Raw genomic sequence first — 24,377 nt, forward strand, 5'->3', positions numbered from 1 at the left:
TTCCAATCTTCAGGCATTATGCCAGAGTCCCATATTTTGTTGAAGAATTGGAGAAGTGCCCGCGCGGATGCTTGGGATAGGTGTGCCAACATTGCGTAGTGTATCTGGTCAGACCCTGTTGCCGTTTTTTTACCAGCAGAGAGTACCCTGTTCAATTCGTGCAGCGTAAGCGGAAGGTTATAACTTTCATTTGAGGTACTGCTAGTAGGCAATCTTTGTCTTTCTGCATTTTCTTTATATTTCAGGAATGTATTGATGTAATTCGCTGAGCATGATACCTTATAAAAGTGTTCTCCTAATAGGTTGGCCTGGTCTTCTAGTGTTGATTGTGTGTCTGGATTTGTAAGCAGTGGTATTGTGTAGGAGGAGTACTCTCCCTTGAACTTCCTCACCTAGTCCCAGATGTGTTTAGATGTGACTGAACTGTTAATTGATGATATGTATTTTTGCCACGAATCCTTTTCTGCCTGTCTTCGAATAAATCGGGCTCTGGCTTTTGCCTGTTTGAAGTTGATGAGATTGGCGTAGGTGGGATATCTTCGTAGAATTCCCCAGGCCTTATTTTGTAGTTTTTTGGCATCAGTACACTCGTTTGTCCACCAAGGGTTGAATTTCTTAGGTACGATGCCGGATGATTGCGGTATTGCTTTTTCTGCTGCTAAGATTAAAACTTTGACGAACTCTTCGTTTAGTTTCTCAACAGAAAGCTCCGATGAGAAAACCTCATCGAGCTTAGCGTTTTCTGTGAAAACTGGCCAGTTCGCGAGCTGTAGTTTCCACCGGCGTGGCCTGCTTGTTAGAGTTGGGTAAGATGGTATGAGTTTTATGATGCCGGGTTGATTATCACTGCCATTAGATGTGTTGACGACGTCCCAATGAAAATCATTAAAAATACACGATGAACACATGGCGAGATCTAAGCAACTAAAAGTGCGCGAGGTTGGTGAAAAGTAGGTAAAAGCACCGGAATTAAGAAGGCAGATGTCATTTGTTAAAATGAAATCTTTCACGGCTTGCCCTCTTGCGTCAGTTTTGTCGCTACCCCAAAGGGTTGAATGAGCATTGAAATCCCCAACTAAGATAAATGGTTTTGGCAACTGTTCCACTAGATTTTCTAGGTTTTTGGTGGTGAAAAGGGTGTGAGGTGGGATATACAGTGAGCAGATGGTGATGGTTTTGTATGATAGGATGGTGACGGCTACGGCCTCGAAAGATGTGTTTATTTGGACATCTCGCGTAGGAGTGCTGCTCTGCACCACTATGGCTACTCCTCCTGAAAGACGGTTGCAATGTTCGCGGTCCTTTCGGGCAACTTTGAAGCCTTTTAGGAAGTGGCTGTATTTTGCACCAAGATTTGTCTCTTGGAGGCAAAAGGTTACTGGTGAGAATTTGTTAATGATGTCCTTTATGTCACCTAAGTTATGAATTAAGCCTCTACAGTTCCAATGTACAATAAAAGCCATGGCAGAATAAAGTTAAGTAAATATACTTGTGGGGATTGATCGGTATAAAAGATGATAGGTGACAATATTAAGAAATAGAAATAGAAAGAAATACGATAACCATTACGCTTATCGCTTACTTATTGTGGTTACTGGGACTTTGTCCTTGTCCTGTTTGGTACGCTCGAGAGAGCGCTTTTCCATCGGTGTCGACGACACCGGAGTTTTGTGGTCGATCTCCATTGCCTTGTCTGAGGCGCTGGAAGATCGAGAGTGAGGCGCTGAGAAACGGATCTCAGGCCTTGGCACTCTATTGAGTTTAGGGCCCAGGGAGACCGGAGTCTGCGGGCCCTTTGATGTGCATGGAGCAGCTGGCGCTGCTTCTTTTACGGGGGCGGTTTGAGTCACCATACAACCACTGGGTGTGGTAGCGGTCAACTCCTGAGGCCTTTGTGACGCTGCCCCCGACTGCGTCACATCGGCGTAACTTCTGTGGAAAAGGTATGATAGCCGTGTTCGCGCTTCGATGAATGATATTTTTTCTTTGACGGTCAGAGCGATCACTTCTTTTTCTTTTTTCCAACATGGGCATGACCGGGAATACGCTGGGTGTTCCCCGTCACAGTTAACACAGTGGGGTGAGGATGAGCAATTTTCTGATTTGTGGTCGTTTGCACTGCATTTTGCGCATGTTCTTTGCCTCTGCAAGAGTGCGAGGCGTGTCCGAATCTCTGACATTTGAAGCAGCGTCTGGGGTTGGGAATGTAAGGTCTGACATTTATTTTTAAGTACCCAGCCTTAAGAGAGGTGGGCATTTCACATGTTCCAAAGGTTAGTATTACGTGTTTGGTGGGCACTTCCTGATTGTTGCGACGGATTACTATTCTTTGGACTTTTATGACATTTTGGTCTTGGAATCCTTCGAGGAGCTCTTCGTCACTAAGGCCTAAAAAGTCTTCCTCAGAGATTACTCCCCTGCTGGTATTTAGAGAGCGATGGACCGAAACGGTGACAGCTGTTTCTCCAATGCTGGTTAGTTGGGATAGCTTAGGCACTTGGTCTTTTTCGGTAAGCTCCAAAAGGAGGTCCCCGCTTGACATTTTGGATGCTTTGTATGTGGGTCCTATTTTTTCTTTTAGGCACTTGGCCACCAAAAATGGGGATAATTTTCTTAGAGGTGTGCTGTCACTGTGGATAAAGTGGTACTTCGCGAAAGTAAATTTGGTTTCTTTCGAGACGTGATAACTTGCTTCGGTGCGGCCTCTTTTGCGAGACCGATCAAGGTCGGCGGATGCTTGTAAAGCCATACAAGTATGAATGTGCTCGGTAACAACGGCGACCACCCACCATGGACTAGTTGAAACAAGCCCTCCCGACGCCAGCCGTACGCTGTCACTATAATCCAATGTAATTATCCAAGGTGGGATACCTACACAAGGTTAACCCTTGCCGCCATGAATATCGGAAGTAAACGGAAGAGAGTAGAAGACAGGACAGATAAATAGTAAGAGATAAAGACAAAGATGTAGGGAGAGAGAGATAGGAAAAGGCGACTGCCGATTTCCCCTGGGTGGGTCAGCCCAGGGGTGCCGTCTACGTGAAGCCGGGGCCAAAGGGGTGTGTTGCCTCTGCCAGGGGGCCTTAACGGTCCAATCACCCAGCGTCGGCTCAAACCCCAGGATCCCCTTTTCCCCGGACACGGCAAAGCCACGCACGGCTAGGCGTGGGAGGGAGTAGAAACTCCCCCGTTAGCTCGGGTCCGTGGTGTCGCTACACACCAAACGCCTACTTGCGCAGGCGCCCCTGCGGGGAGTGCAGATTGTGATCAGTTTATCAAAAGGAACTGCTCGAACAGCCACTGCCTCAAGGGATGTTTGGAGTTGTAAGTGTGTGCATGCTATTTCTTGATTCACTATGATGGCAACACCTCCGGATGATGTCATGGCATCATTACAGTCTTTTCGGAAAATAACGTATTTACGAAGAAAATTTGTGTTTAAAATTAAGGTGTGTTTCTTGTACACACAGCATTTTCGGTGAGTGTTCATGTAAGAGTTCTTGGATGTCGTCAAGGTTTCTGAGAAGGCCCCTGACTTCCGTTGTATAATTTGAGTGTTCATAGTGAATGTGAAATAGTGCTGTGTGTACGAAAAACGAGTGGCTGTTTAGACAGGGAGTTTGAGTTCACTTAACAGGGCCATCACCAGGCCCTATTATCTGCTTTTTTGTTTTCTTGACGCGCTCCAGGGAGCCTCGCCGCTCTTTCGACACCAAGGGTGCCGACGTATCCATTCCCTCCTCGGAGGCACTGGATGCCCGCACGTGCGGGCTGTTAATTCGAATTTCGGGCCTCGCCTGGTGAGGTGAGGCCTTGAGACCGGAGGGCTCTGGAGTCTCCGGTCTCTGTTTGGGAGTAGGCGGTGTAGCCTGGGCTACAGCCGTCTTGGGGGCAGGTGCTACAACCACCGGCTCGGTATGCGCGGGCCAGAGGAGTGGCGAGGGCTGGTGCGGCGGTGTCCCCTGACGCGCCGCATCAGCGTATAAGGGTCCATAGAATGGAGCGACTTTTCGCCGAGCTTCCTTGAATGTAATGTTCTCCTTCACCTTCAACGTAATTATTTCTTTTTCTTTTTTCCAGTATGTGCAGGAGCGTGAATATGCGGCATGGTTTCCTTCGCAGTTTACACAGTGTGGCGGTTGTTTGCAGTTCTCAGACATGTGGCCTAGGACTCCACATTGTGCACAAGTCTGGCGACCACGACAGGTTTTAGAGCCATGGCCATATCTCTGGTATTGGAAGCAACGACGAGGATTTGGTATGTACGGCCTGATAGATGTCTTTGTGTACCCTGTTTGAATAGATTCCGGTAGTGTACTGGATGTAAATGTGAGTATTAAGTGTTTCGTCGGTGTTTCCTTATTATCTCTTCTAATGATGATTCTCCGTACATTAGTGACATTTTGGCTCTTCCACCCCTCCAAAAGTTCAGTCTCAGTCAAGTCAAGTAAGTCCATGTCAGATACCTCTCCGCGAGTTGTGTTCATTGATCTATGTGGTGTTATGGTTATTGGTACGCCGCCGAAATCTGAAAGACGGTCTAGTTTTTCAAATAGTTCTTTGTCACGGATTTCGAGGAGGTCTCCACTTGCCATTTTGGTTACCTTGTATCCTGTGCCAAGAGTTTCGGTAAGACATCTAGAAATCAGGAAAGGAGAGACGGTTCTGGCTTGCTTTTCAGTTTTTTCACAGTGGATAACATGATAGTGAGGATATGTTTCTTTGGGCTGGTTAAAAAAGTTTACACCATCGGTGCGTACCCGCTTCAAGCCGGTACGATCAGACAGTAAGAGGAATGCTCTGTGCATGCCTGTCTTATTTTTGTTCAGCAGCGTTGGCGGCCACCCACCACAGAGTCCAACGAGGGGACGCTACAAGTTTGCGGATGCTGAAACCTGCAGACGCCAGCCGTACAGCGCCACTCTAACCCAATGCGCCTAGACCAAGGTAGGTTATTTGCTCAGGGTTAACCCTAGCCGCCAGGAAGTTTGGAAGTAAACGGAAAAGAGTAGAAGACAGGACAGATGAACACAGATAAAGACGAAGATGTACGGAGAGAGAGATAGGAAAAGGCGACTGCCGATTCCCCCTGGGTGGGTCAGCCCAGGGGTGCCGTCTACGTGAAGCCGGGCCAAAGGGGTGTGTTGCCTCTGCCGGGGGGCCTTGAAGGTCCAATCACCCAGCGTCGGCTCAACCCCCAGGATCCCCTTTTCCCCTGACACGGCAAAGCCACGCACGGCTAGGCTTGGGAGGGAGTCAAAACTCCCCCGTTAGCTCGGGTCCGTGGTGTCGCTACACACCAAACGCCTACTTGCGCGGGCGCCCCTGCGGGGACCTTGAGACAGTTTCGGCCTCTGAAGTAGTGTATCAAGAGCATGCGCGGCGTAGATGTCAGAGCCTGATAATGCCCCAAAGTATCGCCCCGCAGAACAACAACTGGCCCTCCGCGTGTTCTACATAGACGTGGCCGCATCTGTACCGTAAACACCACATGATACCTTGCATTTCAGTTCTCATGCTAAAAACAGGGCCATTATATTTAAAGGCTGATAAAACTTTATAAGTATGCAGCATTTTCTTCTCTATGATTGATGCAAACAAGCCTAAACAAATGCAAGCATACGAGCCTGCGACTCTGCCCTTAGAGAACATTGTCGAGTACATGAGCGGGACTATTTGTTCAGTCACAACGTGTTCAGCTGCCACACTTGTCGCCTGGGAAGGGCCTCTCTAGAGTATGAGACTATGGGTGTTGTACAACGATGACAAGCTTCTTGAGCTCTCACGAGCTTTCCGCACTAGCATTGCAGCAAAGCTCAGCCTTCTGAGTTTGCAAGGTGCCTCAGCCTTTTGAGTTTGCAAGTTGTCTCAGCCTTTTGAGTTTGCAAGGTGCACTGATTCCAAGAGGCACTTTGGGCATCAGCTTTTACAGTTTTGGCTTTCTTATCAAATGTAACATCTTCATAAATTTTTCATTCTAAAAACAAGAGGCAGAACAGAACTGAGTAAATATGGCATTTTCAACAGGACCTTAATGCAAAATTTATGTACTTCACACATCATTCCAGCAGTCTGAAACGTGCCATTGTTTATTACAAATACTCACATTTGCTTGTGGCTTCAACTTCCTGCTCAGCTTGATTTTCGCCTTGTTATGAACAGGTATGTCAGGCTCCAAATCAATGAAGTCGTCCACCTCCTCATCATACATTTGGATCTATACGATATAGTTCAGTTGTAGGTCAGTAAGAAGCTTCTGACAACACACAATGCAATAAATTTTTCACTTCTGAAGGCTACAGCTTACTGCCAGAAGCTCCAGAATAGATTAATTAAAACTAATATGCAGGAATGAATATAAGCTAGTGACCCAAATCAATTCCTTGCTATGCATATTGGTCGTGTATGCAGTAAAGTTTGCTAGATAATACTTCTGATCTTAGCTGCAGCGAATTGGTGCACACACATTTTGGACTACACATGAGAGATATATTAGCATAAAATTAAATAATGCCTGTATACGATTAACAAGAAGCATTAGAAAAACAACAAAGAAGAAACACCCGCTTCTTGTTTCCAGTCGTTTTTTGAGCTGCTGCTTGTTACTCGCATCATGAATCAATTCGTCCTAACCTACGAGTGTGTGTAGCCTGTGTAGATAGGCGTTTTTCTTGGTGAACTTACTAAAAAAAGCTAGCGGCATAACTCTGTCACATCAGCAGGATTATTTCAAAATCACGACACTATCCTAAGGAGAAATCGCAGTGCAGTATTACTGTAGGAAGCTTCACTATCTAGAGACTATTCATGAGGGGAAGGGGGCATGTTCTGAAAGCTTAGAGGAGCCTAATCAATAACCCATCATAGCCATGCAAGAATGGTGTGTATACCAGCACTTTCTAGACAAGTATCCAAAATTTCTGGCGGGATGCACACACGCATCAATGCGTTGATTTAAATGCATTCATGCCCTAGATTATTTTTGTCTGTTACTCGAAGCGCCGCTTTCTTGTATGGCTTTTTCGAGTTGTAATTCCCTGTGTTCCAAGGCATTGCATGGGCGCGATAAATTAATACAGACCCCAGCAATGAAAAATAACTTCACCACTGAGGTGCCTTTATTTTCCGGCAGGAACTCATAATACCGGGTTGAGTAGTAGGAATAACAGCAGGGTCCTCCACTCGGCGGTCCAATAAATTGCAACAAAGGGTGACTGGTAGGGTTACGCGAGGCCTTGGTAGGGTTACGCGAGGCCTTCTTGGCCGCGGTCGAGTCGGCAGCTAAATTTCTCAAAAGCGAGCGGGGATTGATCGCTATCGAAAGCGTTGGTGCGGCACCGCGATATTAAGCTGCGAACACCAAGGTACTTACCAACGTGTCGTCAGAGACAGAAGTCAGTGACGACAGTGCCAAGAGCAGCTCGTCCTGTAGCCCAGTCTGTAGCTTCACTTTCTTCTTTTGGCCGTCCTCGAGAATGACGACGCAAGCAACACTGGTTTCCATAGCTCGCCGCGGTTATACGAAACGCTTTTGATGATATATACTGCAAAATTCGTATGTCAGGGCCCGGAGCTCACATGCACTGATCAAGAACAACACAACTATTTGCGCCAACTGGCGCTGAGGACTGCTGCGGGAACCAGGCTGCACACGTATAATAAAAACTGTAAAATAGAGTGGCGCAAGTGGCTGCTGGCATTGACTTGTGAAAATTATTGGCAGAAGTAACAACTCATAAACATCGCTCTGTAACTCATCTTTCAACCGTGTTAGATATTAAAAAATTGTTTATTGTACAACAAACTAAGATCAATCTTATGCAACATAAACAATATTAGGCCTAATGAGAACGTACAGATAGTACAGACAAGTTGAATATAGTGGCATTACTTGTAGTTATAATTAAAGAAAGGTGAAGGATAGTATAACTACGGTGCTTGTCTCCAGACCCGAAGGTAGCAGGACCGAATTCCAGCCGCGGCGGCCGCATTTCTATCAATATACACGCAAAATGGAAGAGGCACTAGGGGACATAAATTCCAGAAGACCCCATTAAAAATCAAAACAAGCGCTTGAGGCTCGCTTTTTTTCTCCGTGTCAAGAAACAAACTCGGTCGATGAACTTGTCAGGCTTCACCAAAGCAAGCATGTACTTGAAAAAGCTAGAAGGCTCGTTATGTGAAGGCTGAAAAAAAAAATGGCAACGAGAGAGTCTGCGCCTCCCCATTGACTAAAGTTCTTACACTTAATCAACACTTAACTTATTCATTCAAAGACACGTCTTAGGCAACGCGGAATAGCACGGAACTTCCAATGTGGCTGCCGATGTACTGCAGGTGCTGGTCTGATTTCAGTGTATAACGTAATGTTTCAACAGGCACTTTCCGGTAACACCGCATCCTATATTGCACCGACGAGTTCCTCCCTGCCACACAGGGGCTTTCTAAACAACACTGCATTTCTAGCTATGACATGTGCTGTTATAACGTGAAACTTGGTACGGAGACATCATGCGAACCAAATGGCTGTTTCGTCAACGTGTACAATCTGTTCCACTGATGGAAGCATGTATATGAACTCTGTGGCTTCCACAACTGGCCCAAACTTCCCCAGAAAAGAAATCGTGCTGCTCCAAATTGTAGTATTTGTTAACAACTACTCCGAAGCAGTTCGAAAACGGCAATGAGTCAAGACAAGTAACCTTAACTGAATGCCCAACCCGCAAGTCCTAAAGGAACCCAAAACAATCTGGACTTATCAGTAACTATCAGAATAAATATGCCACAAAAACGTTTCTGGCACATCAACAGTTTGATGACTTCGCTGTTCATGCTTTCAACTTAACTGACATGCATGCTGATCGACTATATTGGTATAAAGTCTGAAGGTTCTCCGTTCCGGCCGAAACAAAGGGTTACAAGTTTTTTTTTGGCATACAACCCGCACCATGGGGGCCGTCGTTTCCCTCTTAAAGAGGAGTGCCGACCGGCTTTTTCTTTCCCTTCGCTGCAGAGACGGTTTTACTTCAAAATCGCTCAATTCTCGCCAAAGTGCTACCCATGGAGCTACACGCCACAGTGGTTTAGCAGATTTCACCCGAACGTTAGCGATACCGAAGCAGAACACCCCAGCCCGGCCGCGGTGGCATTTCGGTAGAGGCCGTGATGGAGACGAAATAGTAGAAATTCGCGGAGTACTCCACTACACTGTTTCTCATAATCATATCGTAGCTTTGGGACGTAAAACCCAAGCAATTACAGCTATTCATGGTGTCATTTACTCCAAGACAACATACGAAGTTATGTTTCGCTGGGTTCGCTCTACTTTCGATTTGTCTTTTTCCGTTCTCTGAAATAAAACGCCGTACAACGCTAATGATGGAATTGTTATAAAACCACACTAAACACACTTTAAGTACTTCTACAAACTTACGCCACATTTTTTTTTTTCTTTCAACTATGACGACATCTCTCGAAACCGCACGGGACGAAAGCTCTTTGGGAGCAATTGCCGGGCTGGTGCTGTCAGGTGTTTTTTGGTGCTGTGCGTTCTGCCATCTTCGTGTATTATTCTGTTGATTATACGAGAACTGACGAGCACACGTGCTTTTCAACAAGCCCCTAGAGTTCCTGTGCGTTTTACTGCACAAAAGTTTGCGTACTCGGAGCCAGGTTGAATAACTGCTTGGAGCCGCATTAGGCCTGGCGGAAGGTGAGTTGTATTTTGGCTGTTTTTCTTGTTCAGTTAAGGGATCCGGTGATGCTGTAATCGATATAAAATGCGCATTCCAACACAATAATATAACACTGTCCGCTTCCGCTTTGCTATTCACCAAAATGCAACGATCAATGAGCGGCTGAAAAAAGACGATAACCCTGGCCACAAAAGTAGCATAAAAATGCAATAAGACGTTTCGCCGTTCTGGATGCGGAAACGTCTTACTTCATTTTTTTTTATTTTCTTTGTTGTGGTAATGGTCTGCCTCTTTTCATTAAATGATTCCTTCCGACCGGACGGGAATACGTTGAAGCCTTCATTTCTGTATTCCAACGGGGATAAATAATAAAAAATAGGCTTGTGTCTCGGGGATCTAAGCTCGTTTAAATTATTATCAATCAGGGAACCCTCATTGAACGGCGTTGACGGCGTGCCTGATAGCCAGTCTTGTACTCAATCTTAAAAGTTTCATCATAGTTTTCACTCTTCAAACGCCAGAATTCAATAAACTCATTGAGGTGGAGTATGCCGATCTGACGTGCATCGGTTTCTTTGCGTTAATAGTGGGAGGTGGGCTAAAATTACAATAAATATGATGATGATGATGATGATGGTAGATTTTAGTGGCGCAAGGGCAACTCAGGCCAAAGAGCGCCAAACACACGGTTTTTGGTCGATTTGATCATAAAATGTCTACTCAGGGTGGCAAGAGTAAAAGAGTAGTGTATAGAACTTAAACTTAGGTGTAGTGACTATGTGTGATGGGTTTAAAACGGGCTACGCTTATGGGTTTTACAAAGTCATGCCGTGTCGTCAACAGTCCTTGTCAAGACAAGGAGTGCGTGCTGCATGACATTTGATAAAAAAAAGTCTCAGCGGTTCCCTCAGGATTGAGAGGAGGCTGAGATTAGTGAGAATATGTTATGGAATGTAGGAAGCCTACACTAGCTAAAAACTTTAGGACTACTTTTGGGGGAAACAAGGAATCGTCTCCAAGAAAAAATTGTGGATGAGGCGGAATGTGACATTTGTACAGCTTTGAAAAGTGACACAGTCTTTCTTGTTCGAGGTACGGACAGGTAATTAGAACGTGAACGACAGACAGCTCATCACCACATTTTGCACAATGTGGTGCTGGAGAGTTCTTTAAAAGGTGCGAGTGTGTTGCATGTGTATGACCGATCCTGAGTCTGCACAGTGCAACCTCTTGGTGCCTGTTACGTTTTTCAGTCAGATATCTTCCTATTCTTGGCTTTACTAAGTGCAGTTTGTTTGCGTTTGCTGCGTTCCATTCTTCTTGCCATTGTCTACGCATTCGGGATATGATGAGTGGCCTCAGGTCCTCATACGGGATGGTGTCTACGTCAACTGATGGGCGGAGTGCTGCTGACTTCGCAAGTTTGTCTGCTATCTCATTGCCAGCAATGTTGCAGTGTCCCGGAATCCAGCATAGCGTGATTTTGAGCTTAGATTTGCGGGCTGACATGATGCATTTTCGAAGTGTATTAGTAACTGGGTTTTTGAGTATCTTAGTGGAGGACAGCGCAGTCACAGCACTGAGAGAATCTGTGTATATGATTGAGGCTGGCTCTTTCTCCTTTAAAATGTGCGTTACAGCTAAAAGTATGCCATTGCATTCTGCAGTAAATATACTGGTATGTTCGTTCATTGTTCTAGATTCAGAGAAAGCGGGACCGTGTGCCGCACATGCGACTGCGGAGGACTTGGAGGCATCAGTATAATATTCAGCACACCTGTATTTGGCCTGCAGGAACTTGAAGTGTTGATCGATTGCTACTGGGTGGCCATTTTTTCCTACCTCTAGGAATGACAAATCACAATCGATAGCCTGCATTTCCCATGGCACAACAGTGTCCTTGTGAGAGGTTAGTTGAAGATTGGAGACCGGTATGTGCATATTTCCAAGGTGTGAGGCCACTCTGAGGGAATACGGTGGCGTAGCTGATGGTCGCCTCGAAAACAGGAGGGCGTTCGATGTATCCTGCAATAGCGCGCGAGCTGGGTGGTCGACATGGGACAGCACCTTGGTGGCATACGTGACACTTGTAAACTGACGTCGCCGTTCTAGTGACCACCGGTCTGTCTCAACATACAGGCTGGCTGTCGGGCTGGTTCGGAAAGCACCGCTGGCCAGCCGGAGCCCAAGGTGGTGCACTGGGTCAAGCATCTTCAATGCAGATCTTGAAGCTGACTCGTAAACTACCGAGCCGTAATCGATGCGCGATAGCACTACACTGTTGAGAAGGTTGAGTAGACAGTCACGGTCTGTGCCCCATGACTGATGCGAGAGAATCTTGAGCAGGTTTAAGGCTTTCAGGCACTTAAGTCGTAGCTGTTTGATATGTGTAACAAAGCTGAGCTTTTCATCAACCACAACACCTAGAAATTTGTGATCTTTTTTGGTAGTTATGGTTTGTCCATTAATTGAAATGTTGGGGGGTGGCCTTATGCCACGTAGTTTTGAGAAGAGTACGCAAACAGTCTTGTCACAGTTAAACTTAAACCCATTTTTGTCTGCCCAGCTTGACAGCTTGTTTACTGCCAACTGAATCTGACGTTCACACGTGGCTATGTTGCATGATTTGAAGCTGATCTGGATGTCATCCACATATACAGAGTAGGAGATTGTTTTAGGCAGTATGGTGTTTATGGAGTTCATTTTTACGATGAATAGTGTGCAGCTAAGAACACCGCCCTGGGGTACGCCATTCTCTTGCGTAAACCACTTCGATAAGGCATTACCAACACGAACCACAAATGTACGGTCAGAAAGGTAGCTTTCAATAGTATTCAGCATATTTCCTGACACTCCAAAAGATCGCAGGTCACGGAGAATGCCATAACGCCATGTCGTGTCGTAAGCCTTTTCCAAGTCAAAAAATACAGATAGGCAGTGTTGTTTATGAATGAAGGCATCTCTGACATAGGATTCAAATGCTACCAGTTGGTCAGTTGTCGACCGGCCAGACCTGAATCCAGCTTGATGACGATCAAGGAGGCCATTGTATTCAAGGTAATACATAAGGCGGCGATTCACCATTTTTTCGAACACCTTGCCCAAACAGCTGGTCAGCGCTATAGGCCTGTAACTAGCAGCAAGTGTGGCTTCTTTTCCTTGTTTAAGAATGGGTATGATAACTGCCTTTTTCCAGGTCATGGGCAGACGCCCAGAGGACCATACATTGTTGAAAAGAATGAGGATGACGTCAAGCGTTTCTTCGTGTAGGTGTTTCAGCATGCCGTAAGTAATCCTGTCCGAGCCCGCTGCTGAGCTGCCGCACTTTGCCAGTGCTGCCTTTAGTTCACCTATAGTAAAGGGGGCATTGTACCCTCCTGCCGATGGCCTGTCATCACGAATAGGTTTACGTTCCTCGGCAAGTTTGTATCGCCTAAAGGAGTCTGTATAATGTGAAGAGCTGAAAATATACTCGAAGTGTTGGCCTAAGGCATCTGCCTGGTGTTCCAGTGTATCACCAGCAACACTAACAAGGGGCAACGGATGAGTGCTGTACCCTTGGAGTGCTCTTACTCTGTTATACACCTTATGCGTGTCAGTGTAAGAGTTCACCGATGAGAGGAAGGATTGCCAGCTCTGTCGTTTAGATTCTCGTCGGACACGTCTACCGTTTGCTTTTGCACGCTTAAAATTCACCAAGTTTTCGACTGTAGGATACCTGCGGAATTTCGACCATGCTTTGTTTTGATTGTCACGAGCATTTTTGCACTCAGAGTTCCACCAAGGTCGTCTTTTGTTCCGTGTATTGTTAGATGTATGTGGGATAGATTGCTCTGCGGCCTGTATAATGTGCAGTGTGACCAACGCTTCAGATTCATCGATGCCTAGGGTTTCAATTGATGAGCACGATAGTTTTGAGAGTTTTCGGAATTTCGTCCAGTTCGCACCCTGTTCTCGAAACCTGGTTACATTCACAGTCATTGTACTCGTATTTTCTTTGTATTTTACACAAACAGGAAAATGATCACTTCCATAGAGGTTATGAATTACAGCCCACTCAGTGGTTGCCAAGAGTGAAGGAGATCCGATAGCAAGATCTATTGCTGTGTATGAGTTGTGCGCTGCATTAAAATATGTTGGCTCTTTTTTGTTAAATATACAGGAGCCGGAGGACAACAGAAAGTTTTCAATTAAGGAGCCTCGAGAATCTGTTCTTCTACATCCCCATAAAGGGTGGTGCGCGTTAAAATCTCCGACCAACAGAAATGGATGCGGAAGCTGATCGATGAGTGCTTCAAATTCTTTAGTAGAAAGTTGGTAGTCTGGAGGGATGTATAGTGAACACACTGTTGTTACTCGTCCAAAAATTAGAGTTCGTATTGCCACTGCTTCTAAGCTGGTGACCAGAGTGAGGCTTTGAGACGGAACTGCTTTTTGCACCACGATAGCGACACCACCAGATGAATGTGTAGTGCCCTGTCTGTCCTTTCGGTATACCACATATCTTTTCAAAAAGCTAGTGTGTGTAGGTTTTAGGTGTGTTTCCTGTAAGCAAAGTATGTTTGGTTGGTGTTGTGCAAATATTTCATAGATGTCGTCTAAGTTCTTAAGTAAGCCTCGGCAGTTCCATTGGATAATATTTTCGGCAGCCATTTTTATGAATGAGGAAAAGAGCGTCACTTATTCATACTTCGCTGCCTCTATTAGGAGGCTTCACTGGCGGGTGTCTTTTCCCTCTGAGGCGATCGATGGAGCCCCGCCTCTTTTGGGGGGATTCCGTCAGCATCTTAGACGCTGAGGATCCTTGTGTCACTTCCATTGCCTCCGGTAGACCGGAAGAAGCTAGTGGAGGTTTGTCAGAAGAGACAGGTGTCTCAGTTGTCTTTGTGGTCCCTGGGGTCTGATGAAGTTCGACCTCCGGGACGTGAGAGGTTGGCGCAGCCTGTGGCTGCTTGGTGGGGGGCAAAGATGTGCACGCATCAGCAAAGCTGTATTGCGTGCCCACCGTCACTAGACGCCGCCCGGCCCCCCGGCGCGCTGCGTCAGCGTACGTCCTTCCGGAGAAGAGCGACACCTTCTTCCGGGCTTCAGAGAATGTGATGTTTTCCATTACTTTTGTCTGGATAATTTCCTTTTCCTTTTTGAAAATTTCACATGTTCGCGAGTACGCTGCGTGCGGCCCGTGACAGTTAGGGCACTCTGTTTGCGTGGAAGTACAGCTCTCTGTTGGGTGCTCATGATCACCACATTTTGCACATGTTTGTTTTCCGCGACAGGTATTCGACCCATGTCCATATTTCTGGCATTTGTAGCACCTTCTAGGGTTGGGTATGTAGGGGCGGACTTTGCAGTGAAGGAACGCAGCTTTCACGGATTCTGGCAGGGTGGAACGGTTGAATGTTAGTACTATATGAGGCGTCACCACTTCTTCATTGTTTCGCCTGATGGTTATCCGACGAATGGCTACTACGCCTTGCTCTCGAAAGCCTTCAAGAAGGTCAGCTTCAGTTTCTCGCATCAGATCACGTTGTGAAATGACGCCTTGAACAGTGTTAAGGCTGCGATGGGGGGTGATAGACACGTCCAGGTGGGCGAACTGCTTCTGTTTAAGGAGAGTGTCTGCATGCTGTTTCTGGCTTACTTCAACAAGAAGATCACCGGATGACAGTTTCTTTGCGTCGTACTTTTTGCCTATTAGGTTAGCAAGGGTTTTAGCTATCAGGAAAACCGACAGTCCTGCAACTGGGACGTTATCTGCCAGAGAGTGTATGACTAAATAGCGTGGGAAGTGGTCACAATTGCTTCCGGTTCGTTTGGAGTTTTCATCGGTGCGGTTCCTTTTCAGGGACCGATCATTGTAAGGAGGGAAAGTTTTTGCCATGTGATGCATTTCATGTTCGGCGGCGACGGTGACCACCCACCACCGAGCCCAACAGGGGGACGCTACAAGGTAGAACACTTGAAGGCGCCAGTCATACATCGCCGCTATAACCAGATATAACTACCCAAGGTTGGGTAACTACACAAGGTTAACCCTTGCCGCCAGGAAATTTGGAAGTAAACAGAAGAGAGTAGAAGACAGGACAGATAAATAGTGAGAGATAAAGACGAAGATGTAGGGAGAGAGAGAGACAGGAAAAGGCGACTGCCGATTTCCCCTGGGTGGGTCAGCCCAGGGGTGCCGTCTACGTGAAGCCGGGGCCAAAGGGGTGTGTTGCCTCTGCCAGGGGGCCTTAAAGGTCCAATCACCCAGCGTCAGCTCAACCCCCAGGATCCCCTTTTCCCCGGGCACGGCAAAGCCACGCACGGCTAGGCGTGGGAGGGAGTAGAAACTCCCCCGTTAGCTCGGGTCCGTGGTGTCGCTACACACCAAACGCCTACTTGCGCAGGCGCCCCTGCGGGGACAATAAATATGATACCTAAAGGTTTATGCCGAATATAATGGTGCACTTACAGCTGATAACTTCCTCAAGTACTGAGCTGCAGGGATACGTGAGTGTTATAAACTTTGGAAAACAATGGAAAAATATTATTTCCTTACTTCTTTATCTTGACAATCAGCTTCACTTTAATATTCAGTAGCGTAAATATACATATTGCTTAATGTGACAGAAGCTGTTATGTCAAAAGTAGCCCCTTTCCTTCTAGCCCTTTCAAATGCTGCGTGCCATTTGTAAAACAGTTTATTATATAGAACCACCCCCGAGCATGAAGCTCTATGGTCACTTGATAAGTATAGTACACAGCTTTTTTGTACAAATCATCATAGTGGTTGCAAAAAGCAATAGGGTGTATCAAGTGTGAAAACTGTACAAGCACAGACTTCTTGTCTAAGAAGGCCAGCACATCCTCAATAGAGCTCGTTATTCTTCTTACATACAGTTGGTGGCTTGGCACTGGCTCTGTTTAAATGGTAGTAATTGAAACCTTCTCACAGTGCTCTCCATTTGAAAACCATTTTCTGACAAATCCTGTCATAAAAGCAAATTGAAATTATTCAGTTGATGAAGCGACTGCCCCCAAAGGCGTTTGGGCTGTGTTCGATCCTTAAAGCCGGACGAATTTGTCTCCACTGAGAATCTTGGTGTAGAGAAGGTGGTTTTCTTATTGTCTCTTTTACTTGTTCCTTGGAAAACGCAATTGCATTTGCATGTTTTTGTTTTAACACTAGACATTTACGGCCTCAAAACACAACTTGGAAGTTTAGCTCAGGCATGTTCTTTGCAATGGTCCCCGCAAATTCTGTGTTGTTTGCATGATGGCCATATATAAGAGCCTTTCAGCTTGCTGACCTAGTGTGGTGTTGGTGGTAGAGATAATAGAGAACTGAGAAAGCAGCTGTTTTTATTGAAATTTTGGACACGATTGTGAGTGTCCCTCACAATTTTTCAAAGTGATAAAGCAACCTGCCTGCTTATACATCCGGCACATTCTCTTCTGCATACTCTTAGTTGAATTGACAAAATCTACTTTAACAACCTTCACCTCCTTGTAATTGGAGTGAACAGCTGAGAATCCTCAGGATCTCTTTTATCTACAGCAGCTTGTCTCAGATTCCTTTCATAACATGAGGAAAAAAAGCAGTGCAATCAACACAGAAGGGATAGGCTGAGTAAACTCTGGTCTGTGTGTTTTCTTTTATGTGGTCATGTTTTTTTTTTTTTTCACTATTCATCTCAAGTCTGAAGTGATACAAAGGGTAGCCGGATAGAGCCCAGTTTCAATACGTTTGTATGGTGCACTACTGCATTTGGTGTTCACAGCACTTCCACCATGATGCTTTGTTCACGTTTATGAATGTATATACACCGTAACTGATGTTGTACCCAGTGCGCGTGGCTATTATTTGTTCTCAGATCATTCATAGTCGTTACATCAATGGTTATTCTTCTTTTAAAATTGTCGATGAAGCTGAAAATGCAGAGAAAAGACGGATCATATGGCACGGCCAAATGGCACTGCCATGTTCAATATTTTACACAATAGTTTTATGCAGCTTCCCTCTCGCATGCATTTCACTCCACAACTTCAAGAAATGGAGAAACCATGTGAAACCTTGAAACCGGCAGCATCTGTGACATGCTTGAAGGAACCAGTACTAGTTCACAATGTACACAACTGTGCAGATAGTATCCGAAAAAGTGCCAGTACCATGCACATTATTTGATTTCTATACTTCGCATGGGGCTTCTAAAAATTAGTTTGCATTTCCATAACTCCAACTTTTAAAGCCTCCGGGCATCTGCCTCTTTTGCTTGTCTAATTTAGGAGTTTTAAAAAGTAAAACGGAGCACATGAGCTGTCACCAGTGTGTTCAATCAGAAAAGTGGTTCTTTATTTTTAAATGGAAATGATAGCACTATCCTCTATTACATTGTTCTATAAAAATAAAGAACCACTTGTCCGATGGAGTGTGCCAGCATTCACTTTTGTGTAGCTTGGCCACAGCTTGTGTGCTCTGTTTTACTTTTGAAACACCTGCACATAACATTGTAAGGTATTGATATTTCAACCTCCTTTAATTCCAGATGGATGCAAAGAATACATATATTTGTGTCCGCTGCCAGCACCGGACACATTCTTTGGCTGCCCTTTTTCGGCATTTTTGTGCCTCGCATGGCACAGAGGACGGCTGGAGTTGCACCCGCCATCACCAACATTTGTTCTCCTCAAGCATCAACGAAAAATCTGTGGACCTGCTGCTGTCTGGCACACATGATGGAGTGGATGAGACCATCGAAGAATCCATTGAGGAAACTATCAAGGAAGGCAGTGCTGAGCCTGGTAATAATATTGTTAGTGCCAGTGATCAGTGCGTCATGCATTTGTCTTCTCTACTTTTAAAATGGCAGGAGGGCAGGCAACTGCTGGAAAGCACGATAAATGAAATAGCTAATGATTTGACCAATTTCACCACCCTTTGTAAAGAATCACTAAATTCAGATGCACTGATGCAGCTCGGCAGCAAGTTGGGTAGGGAGAACCATTAGAAAAGTGTTTTTGACTTTGTGCCCTCTAAGACTATAAATCTGTCTAGGCAATGTAGCAGTGACAACTTTGAATATGTTTCAATATTGGAAACAATTAGAGCTGTTGCAAGAGCTCGTAATTTATTTCAAAAAATCAAAGAAGGCCACTCAGCCCTTCTATGCGATATGTGTGACGGCGCATATTATCAAGGACACAGCGTCTTCAAAAATGCCAGCAGGAATAAGCAAATTGCTCTGTAACTATATTTTGACGACTTTGAAATTTGTGACCCCCTGGGCAGTAAACGAGGAAAGCACAAGCTCTTGGCTGGATATTTGACCATCCTGAACTTTCCTGCAAAGTTTCGGTCCAGGACAACTGACAAATACCTAGTCCTTCTTGTAAAAAGCTCCCTTGTAGCCAAGTACTCTTTGCATGAAGTTGTCTGGCCAGTCGTTCAAGATCTCCAGGCACTTGAAGAAGTTGGCATTGAACTGAATGGCGAAGTATAGAAGGGGTCGCTTTTGTTCGTGTGCGGGGACAATCTGGCTAGCCATCAAATTGGTGGCTTTCGGGAATGTTTTTCATCTGGGTCTATCTGCCGTTACTGTCTGGCAACGAAAGCAGAAATTAATGAAAGGTGGCATGAAGAGGACTTCAGCATTCGAAATAAGCAGACACATGATCGTCACATCCAGCTGATTCAGCAGGACCCAAGTCTTTGCAGCATTTACAGCATAACGGGTAAAAGCTGCCCGAGTTCTTTGGAATCGTTTGATGTGACACAAGGACTGCCACCTGACGTCATGCATGATATTTTTGAAGGAGTAATACCATTCGTAATGAAGCATGTCATTCGGCAGATTATAAGAGATGATATTCTGATCCTTGAAGAGTTAAATGAGAGACTTGCTGCATTTCCCTTTCGAGGACCAGACATGAAGTCCAGGTTGCCTCCTCTGACACGGCAGGCAATTTTCGAAACAACCACCATCAAGGGGTCAGCCGCAGAAAAGCTGTTTTTTTCGTTTTTTTTTTCTTTTCTTGTCGGTGACATTGTCCCAAAAGGAAATGCAGCGTACCAAGTCTACCTTGCATTGCGTACTGTGGTAGATATAGTTCTGGCTCCCCAAGTATGCCACAGCGCGTGTGCTTCTTTGAAAGTGCTCATTGAAGACTTCTATTATGCCTTTAAAGAGACTTTTAATACAGTAAACATAATACCAAAGACGCACTATTTAGTTCCTTACCCTAGATTGATGCTTTTGTATGGCCCTCTGTCAAAGCTCTCTTGCCTACGCTTTGAGGCCAAACACCAATTTTTCAAATCACTTTCTAGGAAAACCCGCAACTTTAAGAATATTTGCTCAACACTTTGTCGCCGACACCAAATGAAGTCCATGTATGCATTGTCTCAACCTTTGGATTTGCTGACTTTTGTAGGAAGCAAAAAAGTGGATGTTAACACATTGCCTGACCTCTTGCATGATAGGCTCCAGGAACTTGGTTTAGATTTGAAGGGCATGCATTGTGTGACCTCAATTACTGTTGCTGAAAGAACACTCTGTGTAGGTTGTGTGATACCCATCCATGTAGCAAGTGATGACTTGCCACATTTTGCTAAAGTGACATTGATATTTTTGTGTGACCTGAAGCTGTTTGTGGTTGCCTCACTACTCAACACAAGGTACTTTGATAATCACTACCATGCTTTTGCTGTAGAGGACACAACTCACAATGTAATCATCGAAGATGGTAATCACTGTGGGGAGTTTTTTTAACTGCTGTACGTGTACAAAAAGAAAAATTTTAACTTTATCAGCCCTCGCTCTGCTTTCTTCACTGCTGCAGACTAGTAACTCCTGGCATTATGTTTAGCCACACATAAATTCTTCGGCACTTTTCATCACTGAGCTTAGTAAATTTTGTAATATTTGCGTGAACATTGGATTGGCCATATTCACTATTCACATTTCTGGAGGTAGTCATACATTAGAGCTCAGTGCTTGTTGCGAATCAAGCAAAATTTATACAGTTGACCGCCATTTTATGTAGATTAGTCCTGATAATTCTAACTGCCCTGTATGTTTTATGATTTAAGTGAGTGCTGCACCAATATTACAATTTTCTATTGTGTGCTTCGCTATGTCTTTTTCTCCAGAAATTGACTCCACTGGTGGTTCTCTGGTGGTTACTGAATGAAATTTTTGTTGCCTAGACTTTCAGTATAATTGAAATATTGTGCCCTCAAATCGATAGAGATAACCTTCATTCGATGTAGAAACTACAAGAAGATATATAATTTGATGCTTTTTTCACATACTACCACGTCTAGCAGTCGAGCCACGAATTAGAGCAGGTGGCACTTGTTGACGTCACAAACGCCCGAAATGGGCCAGCCAACAACGCCAGCCCTTGCCTGCGTCTCTCAGCTTGCTCATCTCTCTCTGCAGTTCTCAGAACTGGTATGAACAGCACCAGCGGCGTGCATGCTGAAGCATTAGTCCTCAGAGCATGCCATCTCCTCTGCCTTGATTTCCTTCACCCTTTGATTCAGTCTACGTGCAACGACCACTGTACCTTCAAAGACAGGCCTACACTTTCAACTTCGCACGTGAATACTAAAGTGTCCAGATGCCATCCCTTGGATGTTGTAATGGTGCTCACAGAGCCTGTCATTCAGGCAGTGTTCTGTTTGGCACACGTGCCTCCTGCTACACAGTGGAGGGATAGCATACGCAATGCATTTAACTTAAGGCACAAACTTATGCCTATGGTCTGTGTAGCAGCTTCATTTCTTGTACACCCGAGAAGTCTACCTGCACATGCCAAAGAGCTTGTCAGGGACCGAAAAAAACCACCTAAACTCTAGTCCTTTCACCTATCTTCTTTAGCCTGTGTGAGGTGCTATGCACATATATTACCAGAACTGTTTTACTCCTATCTTGTTCCTTCGATCTGGCTTGGTGCTCTTAGGGCGTAAGATCCCATCCCTCACATAAACTAAGCATGGCTTGGGCCACAGATGATAACATGTCTTGAGCAAAACCTGTGACCATTAAATTGGGAAACTTGCCCCAAAAGTGCATCTTTTCTTCAACCTCCACATGTTATGTCAAATCGAAGTCATCTCCAAAGCACAATGATCTGTTAATAGATTAGTTAATTATATATAAAGAATTCTTCCATTTGTCCATTCAGTATGTGCCTCTACGTGTGCCTACTCATCATTTTTTCTTAGGAAAGTGCATGTTCTACTACAATTCCTGCATAAAACTGATCAAGCTAAAATACACTTGTTCTACAGCCGTAACTGGGCATCGCCAATAAATAAGGTTTTGCATGACATTGATTTTGACCTGCATGCATTCTTGGCAGCACTGAAGATGGAACAAAATGAGGCAAAATAAAGAAAAAGAATCGACATTAATTGCAACAGTACAGCAGTATATATTAAATGTGTATATGCACGCATGAAAAATGCATAACATGCTAGGAACACTTACAATATTTCCATGCTGGCATCACATTCTTCCTTTGTGACAGCTTCTCCTTTGATATGCATTGTTAGACAGAAACACATTCACAACTGCCCCGTGCTACCTAGTCCTTGTTATATTACTAGATGCTACATAAAAATGCTGCACCATTGCAGTGCACCATAGACTCAGTTTGATTATGTCCTGAGATTTCTTTGTTGGAGCATTATTGCCGTTGTCATTTCACCGAAGATGTTGCCCATTGTCACTTAGTGGCAGATGTCATCACAATCTGTTTCTCTCTTATGCCTGTTCAGTATCTCTGAAGAACCCTACACTCAGCACCTTTATAACAGTTTGACTGCTGTAATATAACCCATGCCATGTCATTGACATCATATGATTGTTGTCAATGTAATAATCATCTCATCAGCTCCTTGCCTTGCAGTAACGGCATCATATGATTGTTGTCAATGTAATAATCACTCATCAGCTCCTTGCCTTGCACTAACGGTGCTACTCCCAAATGATGCTACATACGCAGTTACCTGCGAAATACTTTGCATAATCTGTGTTTCAACAGTGCAGAATTTGTGAAAATTATTTTTTACTGTATAAGCATTTTGGCTATGCCAGCAAAGTGGGGCCACTTCACTGTATGTTTGCATTTTTTTAAATTTGTGTTAGCACAGACAGACATGCTAGTAAGTTTCCTGCCATATACAACTATTACTGTTCTTGTATTTCTTGGGTACCCTTCTTTCTAATACGTGCAAGGTACAGACTATAGTTTAAGAGAACTGGGGTTTGCCATGACTGAGGTTGGCAAGCCCGTCTAACTACGGCAATACACTTCAAATTCAACCCATACCATCATGTTTAAGAACTTTGCCTTGCTATAACTTTGGTTTTATTCTCTTTGTATGAATTTTAAGGAGAAAAATAAAATATGTAATATTGAACTCGTGGGTGCTGTCACATCTCTCATAATTTGTACAGGTATAGTCCTTTTCTTTTGTATATCCATGCCATGTCTGCCATGGGAATGAGAGTAATTATAAGTTCACTACAACACAGTGTATGTACAACACGTGTATGTGCCCCTAATTTCTCTAGAAATTTGCTGTATTTATAAAAGTATAAAAAATTTGAAAGACATTCAAGTGTTTTTTACTAAATTAATAAGAGGAAAAACAAGACTCATTGTGAGTAAGTCTTACATCCTGGGGAGTAGGTGGGGAGGGGGGCATTCTGACCTGAACAAATTTCTCATTTTAGTATATGTATATATACACCCATGAACATACATAAAGTGTGACTGACCAACACTCTTCTCCAAGATAGAATTTCTGGCTATGCCACTGATCTTGCAGGTATGTTATTATGGACAGATTTCTAATTTCTTCAATTACTCAAAACAGGTCCTGCAAAAGCTCTTGTTGGGGATAGAACCAATACATTTATTGAGGCCATTTCAATATGCCATGTTCTAGTGGTGGAAGCATATAGGGATGAATAGATAATGATAGATTGCCAAAGTCTCAAACATCCTTGAGTTAGACATTGCAAAGCAGCTTATATCCTCTTTGGCGGTGTTGTGTACTAATGCACACACAAACTGCTTTTACTTCAACTCACTCGAAATGTGATATGCAGACATGTACATGATTTCCTAGGAGACAGCTAGGGCTTATTTAACTGCAGTGTGCTGCTCATTGCTGCAAACAAGCACATTGCGAGCTGTTAGATGTGCCCCATTAAAGAGGCCATGCCAAAATTACAATTTGTTTGCTTAGACTGGGCAAAACTGACGCAGTTGCTCGTATGCCTTGGAACCTCTTTGGCCATATACTTTGAGCCCGAGAGTTAATAACCTTTAAGCAAAAACAGAATAAGACTAATTTCAGACTAGATATTTATTTGCACCCCAACTCAGATTAGATGCTGCAAATGTGCAGATCAATACATTGCCACTTTCTCTTTTCTTTAATGGAATATCAGGTGCCTTACAATCAAAATGCATAAATTTGACACAATTGCGAACAATCCATCATAAATTGTCCCTGAAGAGCATATATTAAAACATGTTTCAGCTTTCGTCAGTATGTCTATTCCACAAGTCATGGTGGATCATATTGACTCACATTTCGCATGTATGAAGGTGATGTTATAAAATCTTAGCCTTCATTTATAATGTTATGCTAAGCCAGTAATCCTAATATTAGTTTATTGA

Source organism: Rhipicephalus microplus, chromosome 10 (genome assembly GCF_043290135.1).
Source record: "Rhipicephalus microplus isolate Deutch F79 chromosome 10, USDA_Rmic, whole genome shotgun sequence".
NCBI classification, from domain to species: domain Eukaryota; kingdom Metazoa; phylum Arthropoda; class Arachnida; order Ixodida; family Ixodidae; genus Rhipicephalus; species Rhipicephalus microplus.